General features: G+C 40.4%; 1 protein-coding gene across 1 annotated transcript in view; it reads right to left on the bottom strand.

The window, feature by feature from the left end:
- The window catches only part of LOC111225171 (G1/S-specific cyclin-D2-like), a 146,241-nt gene extending 135,800 nt beyond the window's left edge, over window positions 1-10,441 (bottom strand). The window contains exon 1 of the mRNA XM_022749866.1: window positions 10,397-10,441. The gene's annotated coding sequence lies outside the window, so the exon portion shown is untranslated. The remainder of the gene's footprint in view (window positions 1-10,396) is intronic.
- Window positions 10,442-12,089: the final 1,648 nt, after the last annotated feature.

Genomic DNA, 12,089 nt, shown 5'->3' on the forward strand with positions numbered 1-12,089 from the left:
TTGTCAACGAAGAATGGGGTGGGGGTGGGGGGGGGGGGGGGGGGGGGGGGGGGGGGGGGGGGGGGGGGGGGGGGGGGAGGGGGGGGGGGGGGGGAGGGGGTGGGGGGGGGGGGGGGGGGGGGGGGGGGGGGGGGGGGGGGGGTGGGGGGAGGGGGGGGGGGGCGGGGGGGGGGGGGGGGGGGAGGGGGGGGCAAGATGGAGGGATTGTGTGTGTTTAGACTGGAGAATGGAGCGAGGGATAGGGGTTGATGTCTCCTCTCACAGTCCAACGCGACAGCTGGCTCATTTGTTTACAGGAGGTTCAGATGGAGAGAGGCAGTCTGATGGTACCTAATGGGCAGGAGGAGAAGCTGGCGGCCGGATCACACCATTTACTGTTGCTCAGCCAGGTTGAATAGCTGGGTCATTTGAGAGCGAATGAGCAGAACTGCCCCAGTAATCAGGGCTTGTGTATTTTGTCATGTAAAGTGAGGAAAAAAGCTTTGTAAGTAAAAATTCCACCATAAAATAGATTTACAAAGCACAAAGCTGGAGAAAAGGGGCTCTGGTGTCAATAGGCAGAAACTGGGATTGTCCATTAACACAAAGTAAGAAATGGACTGTGGTGTCATTGGTTTTTTTTTTTTTTTTTTTTTTTTTTTTAAAAAGGAGAAGAAAAGCGTCAGTATTACTTTCATAGCTTGAATCGATTATGATACATCGCACTTAAAACTAACTGCTAACAATGATCTGATCTGCGAGCTGAGATTTAGTACAATATCATAATGGCCAGAGCTACAGAAATAAAATGCAGGTTGTAAAAACCCTTAGTTTTCCTGTAGGGGTAACCCCCCCTCTGGGTGCACCTATTCAGATTTAGGGCAGAAACAAACAACCTAGATCCATTATCAAATAGAATCAAATAGATTTCTGTGTATTGGGGATATGAATTTAGAAGTTTCACATGTTTCTAAAGTCAATGCATAACTCGTGTAATCCTAAAACATACCAACATTAATAATTTGTCATTCCCCCAAAAGCGAAATTTGTTTTTTTTTTTTTTTTTTTATTTGTGCCACATACTGCCCTGCATTAAAACCAGAGCCAGACTGTACTTGTTGGCCAGTGTTAAGCCATTACAGATATATCAGTATCAGTATGTCGGCCAATAAGTAACAAAGAAATTGCAGTACAGAAATGCCAAAGAAATGTTTGAGGTCATTTAGAAACAGTGAAACAGCACCAGAGAATACTGATAAGTCTATTTTTTCAGCTGTAAAATGTCCAGCTCCGTACATACCTTGGTCACTCCTTAACAATAAAAAAAATCAAGGAATACTTATCAAAATGACTGCTCACGAAAAAACAATAATGGTACAGGCATATGAAATCCAGTATTGATCGAGTGCTTGATTAAAACAGAACTTGGCTAATCTAAATCATAGCTGTTAAAAGTCTAATACACACCAGAACTATGTAATATTACTTTCCTAAATCTTGCCGCAGTCTACATCAAAGTCAATTTATTTTCAATTATGGTTCACTGGAGTAAAAAAAAGATGAAATAATGAAAAGGATGACAGAAATCGCAGCTGTTCTGAAGAGGCACAGTAGAGTAGAAATCAAATGTGGAGTGTCCAGAGACAGAGAGATGAACAGTGAAGTGTGGGAAGAAGAGAGAAAACGTATTTGGGTGAGGAATCACAACCACATAATATTATTACAGCCTCATCTGCGGTTTCACACCTGAAGACAAATAGAAAGACAGATGCAGATACGGACTCAGGCACACACATCTATATAATCTATTTTTAAACCATTTCTTTTTCTGATGCTAATGAAACACGCATACACTGACAGGCTCACGCACACAGACAGTCTAACAGTCCACCAGATGAATCGAGAAGGGTGAAAAACACAGCAAGCGAAAAGGACACGACAGCTGGACAGTCAGTCGGTCGGATTGACTTGATATAACAGTTTGTGAAACGACCAACTTCTGTGGTGACCTTTACCCGACCTGGTGGATTTATTTGTTCTAATTAAGCAGGTTAGGGCCACATGCCTTCACAAATTAAGTCATTCATCATGATGTGACAAGTCGGGGGAAGCCAATTACCCTCAGGAAAAAGAGCAATTTCTTCAATAGCAGGAGGTGAAGAGTCCGTCAAAGAGGGTAACATTTATACCCACAAATAATGAAAGTGTGCATTCACCCTTTTATAACAATGCTAGTACTAGACATTTCCTCCGTCTTCCTCAGTCTACAGCTAGTGTGGTAGACAGTATGGACCGTCTGCACCATACACTATGTAAGATCCTAATACATCATGTGATCATGTTCCTGTAATGTTGTACGTTGTGTAATGCCGTGTCTACACAGAAGGAGGAGCGTGAGCTGCATGTTTGCAGAGCAGCAACAGCTCTGTGTGGATCTACACGAGAATTGTTCAGGAGTGCAGGTCGTCCACGTGTAGGGAGAGCTCAGACTCAGACACACTGGTTGTGTGTGAAAAAACACAGGAAAACACCCAGCAGCTACAACTCAATTCTGATTTTGGAAGAAACACAACTGAACACTGCTTACAGCATGGCCCAGGGGTTGAAACTAGTCCACAGTATCCACATCAAAAGAGGCTGGAGGGCTCAGAGATGGAGTGAGGCAGCCCAGAGAGAGGCCTCCTCCACCAGCCTGGATAAACACAGTTAGCTGGGGAACTCAGATTGTTTCTCCTCCTGTAATTCCACACACTGGAACCACTGTGCATGTGCAGTGTAGTGATGAAAGTGACTGTGTGTTTATGTGCAAGGGTCTCAGAGGGAGCATGGCTGCATACTGTATGTACATTTGTGTGTGTGTGTGTGTGTGTGTGTGTGAGCGTCTCTGTAGGGTATATGCAATCCGAACATGGAGCCTGATCGAGGGTCTGACCTTCACGTGTTCATTACCTGCCACACACCAGATCACATGTAAGAATACAATTCAGACTAGAGTTCATCGTCCATGTTGTCATAACTGTACAAAGCTCACCTTTCACTGGAAACTCTTCATCAAGGGAAGTTTACTTTCAATTAAAACACACCACAAAAACGTTCACATATGCATACGCACACAGCCACTAACCTTCAAGTGACTCCCAAGCATCCTGAGCCATCCACCTCATTACACAAGGAGATTCAGAGCACAAAATGAAGGAATAACACCAGGCGACAATATGGCTCAGTTCTTTTCTCCATAGGGCTTCAGTGTGGGAAATGTTTGGCGTTTCAAAATACTACATCCTTCCTAAGGTATATGAGCATTCTGAATAGGGCTCTCTGTCTTTAATTGGCCTCTTTTACCTTCTTATCAGTGTTCGTTTCTCTCTCACTCTGTCGTGCTCTCTGTCTCTCTCTTCCAGACACACACACACACACACACACACACACACACACACACGCACGCACACATACAAGCATACATACCCACACACGCTACATTCCCGTCTAATCCACATCCATCCTCTCAGTGGAACACACTCTAGATTGGTTTTGCGTCTAGTATAAACTTCCAAGTTGAGGTCAGACTCCGGGGTCACAGGAGCCTACAGAAGGCCATGTAGCTTGACTTCAAAGAGAAACAGGCCTAAGCAGGGGAGCTAGTTTGTTAGTGCTTTCTCTGCCTTTAGCTGCACTTCTCACATCCCCTGCATGTCTGTTTCCTATTGTTCATGCTAGACAGTCAAGGCTATGTTAGCTGGCTGCTGCATTCAAAATGTCTCGACTCTTAATGGATCTACATTTCTGCACAAACCAGTGTGAGAAAATCACATCTACATTGTCAGATTGGTTATTAGTATACATTCAAATCTGATCATGGTTTGGTAACTCTACGCTGTAATGGTGTGTAAGATATTTACTTTCAAATATCTATTGATTTTGCATGGAAACGTGTGGCAACAGTCCACTGACAGGCAGAGTGAGGACTAGTTTAACTGCCTCAATTATTGATCCACATAAGCTAATTAGGGCTGGATATCAAGCCTTAACACTTTTTTGTACTTATTTTTTCATCAGTTAGTTCACAAATTAAATCCAAATTTTTGCCAATTTCAGAATATTTTATTGATGTTAAGTTTTTGTACAGCTTCTCGTGTTTAAAAAGCATTCAACATTTAAGAACTATGGCTTAAAAATGTGTCTCTATTTCTCAAAGTAAGATAACAAAAACCAGCTCTAAAATACAATTACTTCAAATGATTCCCAACTGCAAAAACCTTTTGTTGCGGGGAAAATGACCTTAAGAAAAGCCTCATTATTTTTAGTATTACAACTTAAGCTGACAGATGCTCACACAGCTCACACAACCATGTCACAATGAAGTGATGGTATTCACTGCGTGTACCATTAAACCCTGAGTTTTTCATTTCATCAGCGTGACTTTTCTGCTATCTAGTGGTGAGATATGAGAACAACGCCCATGAGTGTTAAAGGGCAAAAACCCAGTGTTTCCTATAACTCTGTACATTGGAGTGCTTATGACCACTCATCAGCTGCTTGCCATTTTATTTTACCGTTACTAGAACAGTGTGATCATGTATTGTTCATTCATCAATTATGCTATCTGAATATCTAAATGACATTTTTCACACCTCCTGAGCTACTATTTCAATCCATCAAGGTATGAAAGAAATGGACAATACACAGCACATGATATTATAGTAAATATGTTTCAGCCATCACATTTAGATAGTTGTGCCTGAACCACAAATTCATAAAGTAACCCACAAAATATATGCTACGATAAAAACATTTATTTCAATGTAAACTAGGACAGAACAGTTAATCGTAATATCATCAAAATTGCAATATGGCCAAGTGCAATAATCCAATCGGCAGGAGCTGCAATTTGTTTTGAAAATGTGTCTCACATACCGTAAACTATAAGCTTTGCGGTGCTACTGAGATGCCCCGGCCTACAAATGATATTATCCACATATAAAGGAACATGCTTGTTTGGTACAGACCCCAGCAAAAATCACATCAGCATTATTTGTTATATTTTTTTTCCAGTAAAAATGAAATGAAAAACCAGGACCATTCCTACTGAAATCGTGACTCATATCGCAATATCTGTCAGAAATAACTGCAATATGATTTTGTTTGTACATTGCTCAGCCCTAATGTAAACTCACTTTCTCCCAAGCTAAATATTATGATGATATTACAGAAGACTATAAAAACTATTGTAAAATTAATTAGTGATGATGAAAATTAAACTATTCACAATAAATAATTACAGATGACAGCAAACAATGGTTAGTGCTGATGATGTCTATTTACAGTTGTATGATGAAGTCTCTCTGTAGAATCAGCTGATTGGAATTCGATGGAAGCTCTTAAAACCCAATCTTTACATTTACTTATACTTTTGAAAGTCAGTATGCACATCAAGGTGATACAGCATAGTGTTGATAGCCAGACTGATGCGTGTCTATTATATCCTAAGTACACATTATGAGAGGGAATACCCTGGTCCATCACATGTTGCCCATGATGTTGCATGGATGCAGATGAGATGTCTTCATTTTGCAGAATTTTTTCTAACCACTAGAGGTCAGAGTTTTACCATGAATGAACTAAAGCCTGGACTAAAAGAAAAACGCTGCCACATTAATACCACTCACAGCGGAGTGAACAAGAAACTGAAAAGAGCAGAATCAAAACCCAATGAGCTCAAGGGGATGCTTAATCCAATACAGCATTCCTCTGCAGTTAAAAGTCACCATCGTTCAAGCACTGCATCATTATTACATGCAAAGATGCAAAGATGAGTGATACATTGTATTGGGGCTTAGAAAACATAAAATAGAGGAGCCACATACGATGTACTGAGAAAACCATGTCCTTTATCTAGTCTTGATATTGTCATTATAATAAAGAAAATTTTTGCAAGATAAGTTGTAAGTGGAAAGAAATCAGTTCAAGAAAAGTGACGCTGCCTACCACTTAGAAAGAAAAAAAAGACTTCATGACACAACAACTCAGAGTGTACCTTTGGGAGATGCGTTGATATGCCTTGACGTAGGCACTCAGGGGAATTTTCAGTACCACACTATTGCAATGTCAACAGCTGATACACCTATCAGACAACGAGACACACCTTAAAACAGCTGTAATGTCTGACTAACTGTACCCACTACCAAAATAAAAAAACTCTTGTGTGATGGTGACTTAAAAAAAAGTCATGTTTCTACTTCACTGAGCACTTCAGAAAACACCACACGACAAGCCTCAGCGAGCAGACAGACACACACATTGTGCTCATTTTAATAATGCAAAATGATGAATTACAGTAAACAAACAGTTTGTATAAACAGCTAAAAAAAACGGTGCAATAGTCAGTATATTATAGATTTATAAAGGCACAAAGCTGTCATTCCTTGTGATGTGAAACAGACAAGTCAATCTAGTGCAAATATATACAAATATAATGTGGGTAAAATTGTTGAAATTAGTTTTTTTGTGATACTGGTGCTTTAATGCACGAATGTAAAACAAGATTCCTAAGTGTATTACTGAAGCCAACTGGAACCAAAAGCACACAAACAGCAGAAAATGAATATACAAACTGCTGTAATATAACATGCAGACAGTTCATTTGACACGGCCACTTTAATGTGTAACCCATGTAAGTATGTATGCTGGCACAGCCTGGACGTTCTTCCTGCAGAGCAGCTGCAGAGCCTCGTTGTTGATCCTGGTCCAATTCTATACTAGACACATCTGTACACACAATATGACACTGCTCTGCCTCCTCTGCCTCCTCCTGCTGCTGCAGCACTGAAGACGTGCCAGCAGTCAGCCATTAAAGAACTGTTTCATTTTCAACCTTGTCTCTAAGTTCTTCTCACAGACCGACTCATGTTTCATTAGCGTTTGCCGGGATTCTTTGTATCTAACAGACACACACACACACAGACATTGTTCACTTACTTGAGGCTGAGCAGCAGACTACAGCTTCAGTTCGGTTGCTATGTTTCAATTTTCGGGGTGAGTTTAGGGTAAAAATAAGTTCTCAATACTTCCATCATCTGTTGTAGGTTTTGGATGATGAATGGAGCATTCACTGAAATGTGCATGGTGCATACAGGCATTTGATACTACAAGAGGAGTAGTCATTTCTACCCAGAGTGTTGATTCTCTAAAGCCACTCATCAGTCATAGCGCAAGCACGAAACCATGTAAATATCGTTACTGTTAAGAAACAACTGATGCTTATCACTAAAAAACAACTTGTAAATAACACCTCTTTGTAGGATATAGCTACCTTGTCTGTCCTACACACAAACACAACTACAACTCTGCTAATATTGGATGCAGAAAGATGCTGATTACATGAATAAACACTGTCCTGCTTTTTTTCCCCTCAACATATATTTTCGTCTTCACCTGTATCTGGTACAGTTGTGTACTGATGTTACATGAACAGCGCTAAGCCAATAACGGTGATTCTCACTCACAGCTACAGCGTCTGCACTGCATTGTGCATTTTAAGGCAACCCACCACAACAACACGGTCTGTCTGTCACTGCTGACATACGCCTTGTTTGTGTATAGTGTGACAGGAAGCAATGACGCCAGTGTGTTTCATATAAGTCTGCGAGGTGGTTATCTGTAAGAGCAACGCAACAGGAAAACAAACAACTCTTTCAGATTACTGACAAGAAAGTTAAGGTTTTGATTTTTGGTAGAACTCCAACAGTGGTAAACATTTCAGCGTGAACAGTATGCATGATCAGATATAAAAATATCATTCTCTGAAAAACATTTCTGTTTCAGTCACCTACAAATTTAGCAAAACCACATTACATCTTGCAAGCTCAGCTGTTATTACAAGAGTCAACATCCACTGCGAAGAAACTGAGCCCGCCTGTCGTGTGATGAACTGATCAGTGACGTATGGGTAAATTTTAGACAATGACGTGCAGTTGCAGTCTCTCATTACATTCAATCTAGTGAAACAAAGTGTTATACATAGAATGAGTTATCATTTGGAAACTTTAGGGCCAATTTCTCACTTCAAATGGATTCAAAAACTTATTTTACTTGGTAGTTAGGGAGTCATTTCACAGCGATTCCAGCATAGCCACCAAGTGTTTCTCCAGATGTCAAATCAGATGAAAGACAAATGACAGACCAGTCAGTGGTGTGTTCATCCAGTCAGGTGTGTGAAGAGTTTATATCCAAGTGAAGGACAAAAATATTAATCATCTACTCATCATGCCAATTGAGCTTTGCCAGACCACATTTAGCACAGTGGGAACAGTGGGTTGGCTTTCTTGAGGCAAAAACACACACATTTTTATTTAGGTGCATAGTTTGATTATTTTGGACATGATATAACGGTATCAATGCTGCTGTTCACATCAGGGCAAAAATGGAGCAATCTTAAAGAATTTGTGAAAACCGGTATCCACATTTAAAACTATGTCCACACATCAATGGTCAATGGAAAAAAATACTTAATGTGATATTTATTGAAAATTAAATTCCCATCTGTTTTTGCTTTGCTTTCCATGGTATCTGTAACATGTTATATTAGTAAGCAGCTAAGTGACAAATTTTTCTCTTTGGAGTGGTTTATCCAGCATGGCTTGAATATCATCACAGTTAAAGCTCAGAGTTTACACTTTAATGTCATAGAGTCATTTTACATCCAAAACAATATCAAGAAGCCAAAAGCTGCCAGTAATAGAGCCATAAATACCACTAAGTCATTTACAGTCTGAGGAGTTTTGGAGATGAGTATATACCGCCTGTTAAACCTTTACCGAAAGCTGTTTGTCACACAGTGACAGAGAAGTGACTACAGAAGTAGAGGTAAGTCCTTTAAAATAGAAACCCACTGACAAAGAACACGGTGCCATCGAGATGAAATAATCTTAGTGAGCTGTTCAAACCACAAATGCACTGAAAAGAAATGAGTCACATAACATAACATAACATATCCAGAGAAGTTACAGAGAATACAATCATGATTGCATAAAGTCCCCCTCAACCAGGCCTGAGTCTCTACCGCAACTTCAGCCACTTCAGTTTCTCAGCCATTCTGACAGGAAGCTTTCCCTCCCCCTTTTTCCTCAACCCCTCCTTCAGCTGAGGTGGGCGTGCTGAGGGAACACAGAGCATGCAGATGTTGACGTTCCACAACGAAAGTTATGCCCACATCCGTTCTGAATGAAGACTTTTGTAGCCTATAGCAGGCTGTTGAGACGAACAGTAAAACAGCAGGCAACAAAACACAGCACATCTATGGTGCAGTTCACTTTCTGCACCACTGGAGCTCATAGACAACAACAGCAATGGTTTGTTTAGGCTGGACAGAAACTTATAGTCTGCGAGGACATGAGTGAGTGAGTTTGTGAGTGGGTAGGATAGAGAGAAAATTCCCACTCATGTTCTCACTGAAAATTAAAAGCATAGCTGTCATTAACAAGCTTTTGTTACTATTTGGTACATTATAAAAATCTTTTAAAACATAATTAGACACTTTAACATGAACACTTACTCCTGTCAGTGTCCACCCGTGAGCCCATGTCTCAAAGCAATTCTTAATTCGTACATTTACCAGCACTATGACACATTCACAGGCTGTAAAGCTGCCTTATAACAGGCATGTCTGATTCAGTCAGTGGGCAAATGCTGAGTGATTTTAATGACCTCTGTTCCATCATTAGCCTGCTTGCTGAAATTACTCTGAGAAATCAACCAAAGGCTTGTTAAGTTTAAACCATTAAGTTTTCTCTGGAGCCCTTATTCTACATAAAACACATAGCCTAATCTCTTCTTGATAAAAAAAAAAAAAAAGAGACAGAGGTGGAAGCACCAAGTCTCAGGGGAACTATAAGATTTTTTTTGCCACTATCAGTCCTTGGCCACTGAGATGGGAACATCACCACACCCTTATAAGCCTTTCGATTGAATTAAAGTCTCATCTACTGATAAAGTGATTTTAACACATCTGACGAACTCTGGTGAATCTTTCAGTGGTATAACAGTCAAAGCTGAAGTAAAACGGAGAGCAGTGATCTAACAGACTTGTAAAGTGTATGTTTGGTTAGCCTACTCAAGACAGGAGTTTCACGTTTTACTATAGTGGCGACGTCATTCAGTTAATACAGGAATCTCCTAACGTTGTGTTGTAGGAAAGGCAACATTATGTACCGTTACACAGCCCTAATGTTTTTGGTTGTATAAATAATATCCTTGAGACTTTTCTCCTCCTCTTCTTTCACTACATGACAGCTGTTTTGCACCAGCGCCGCTACTACTACGAGTCACGAGAACACGCATACAAACGTTCAGCACGCGCGCACAGGCAGCCCAAAAACATAGTACAAATTAGAAACTGCGACCAAACACAGCTGAGTCTCACCTGTTTAGACAGTCCGGACTCTCGTGGCTGCAGCACCGTCGCGTCATTTTGGAGTAAATACAGAAGATGAGCTTTAAAACAACGTGTAAGAGTTGTTTACAAAGTTTCACCGTGAACTCCGATTGGTCTGAGTGAAGTTTGGTCAACGCCCCAAACCTCGGTCACCGGGCCGAGTCTCAAACGTTGTTTCCTGGACTCGCTGCTTTCCTGCAGAGTGTAAACGAAGGGAAGGAGGCGAACTATTGCGCGGTAATGGTGTTCAGTGGGTGATAAGTAGCCTAATGCTTTGTTTTTCTCAGCTTTTAAAAACATTAGTTTATTAGCTAAACCTATGTCAAATGCATGTAAACACCCAAAGAAGGCAAAACAACAGGTGTAGTAACTATGAGCTGGGCCGCTTTCTATGCATATAATAATTAGTAGGTTACCAGTGACAAATCAGCACCTGCACTTCCACAAAAATAATAAAAACATATTATTTTTCCTAACTTTTCAGGGCATCTCTGCCATACAGGTACAGCCTACAACAAAAAGAAAGATGTGTTAAAATTTGTAAAAATATAACCATCTTGCACATTCTCTCCATAGATAATTTCCCATGTTGTAATGCACATACACAGGAACTGTTCAATCAAAGCAAACTAAAATATCACCATTAGCACTTATTAGGCCTGACAATGTGTGATGTACAATTAAAATGGTAGATAGTGCCGCCTTCTGCCGTGAGTTAGTTTTTTGAGATGTAAGGTGAGCACACACACAATTATGCAGTCAACACTTAGCAGTTATCCCAGTGCTCACCACCTTTTAGGCTGCTACAAATAAACTGGAAAGATGTAGTTCCTATAAATTAAAAATTGTTAGAATTCTTTAATGTTTCACTCGATATCACCTGTAGAACGATTAATCATGACTACAGACACACCACCCTTCCTCGGGCAGCATTGAAATTGACTATAACTCTATAACTGTATTGATTTATTGAATGAAAGTGCTTTTGAGGAAATGTTAAATTGAATTACATTAGGCCCATCACCTCTGACCTCCCTACAGTTAGCGTGCTGTACAGACTTTCCTTAATACAAAAAAATAATGCCAGACAAGCAATTATTTTTCCTTTCAATGCCTAATTGGCAAAAGCAGACAGGGTCATCATCAATGTCTATGGAGTGAAGTGCAGTAGTAAAATTTGTATGATGGACAAACACCATCAGTGGTGAAAACTGACCGAAGTGGCTTCAGAAAGTATTCAGACCCCCTGACTTTTTGCACACTTTGTTGTGTTGCAGAGTGTATTTTAAAAGAATAAAATCCCATAATGACAAAGTGAAAACATGTTTTTAGAAAAAAAACAAAAAAAAAACCAACAACTGGAATCTCATTTACAAAAGACCCTTAATTCAGTCCCTGAATTCTACCCTGTAGAAGCCCCTTTAGAAGCCCCTTTAGGAGCAATTACAAGTCTTCTTGGGTACATTTCTACAAGCTTTGCACACCTTGAGTTGGCAGTTTGTCCCACTACTCCTCAAGCGCCATCAGATTGGATCTTCAGGTGATCTTTAGGCCTCTCCACAGATGTTCTATGGGGTTTAAGTCTGGGCTTTGGCTGGGCAACTCAAAGACACTCAGGTCATTGTTGTGTTGACAGGTGAACCGTCGCCTCAGTCTCATGTCACATGCACTCTGGAGCCGT

This window comes from Seriola dumerili, unplaced genomic scaffold (genome assembly GCF_002260705.1).
Source record: "Seriola dumerili isolate Sdu_G_001 unplaced genomic scaffold, Sdu_1.0 BDQW01000147.1, whole genome shotgun sequence".
Classification (NCBI taxonomy): domain Eukaryota; kingdom Metazoa; phylum Chordata; class Actinopteri; order Carangiformes; family Carangidae; genus Seriola; species Seriola dumerili.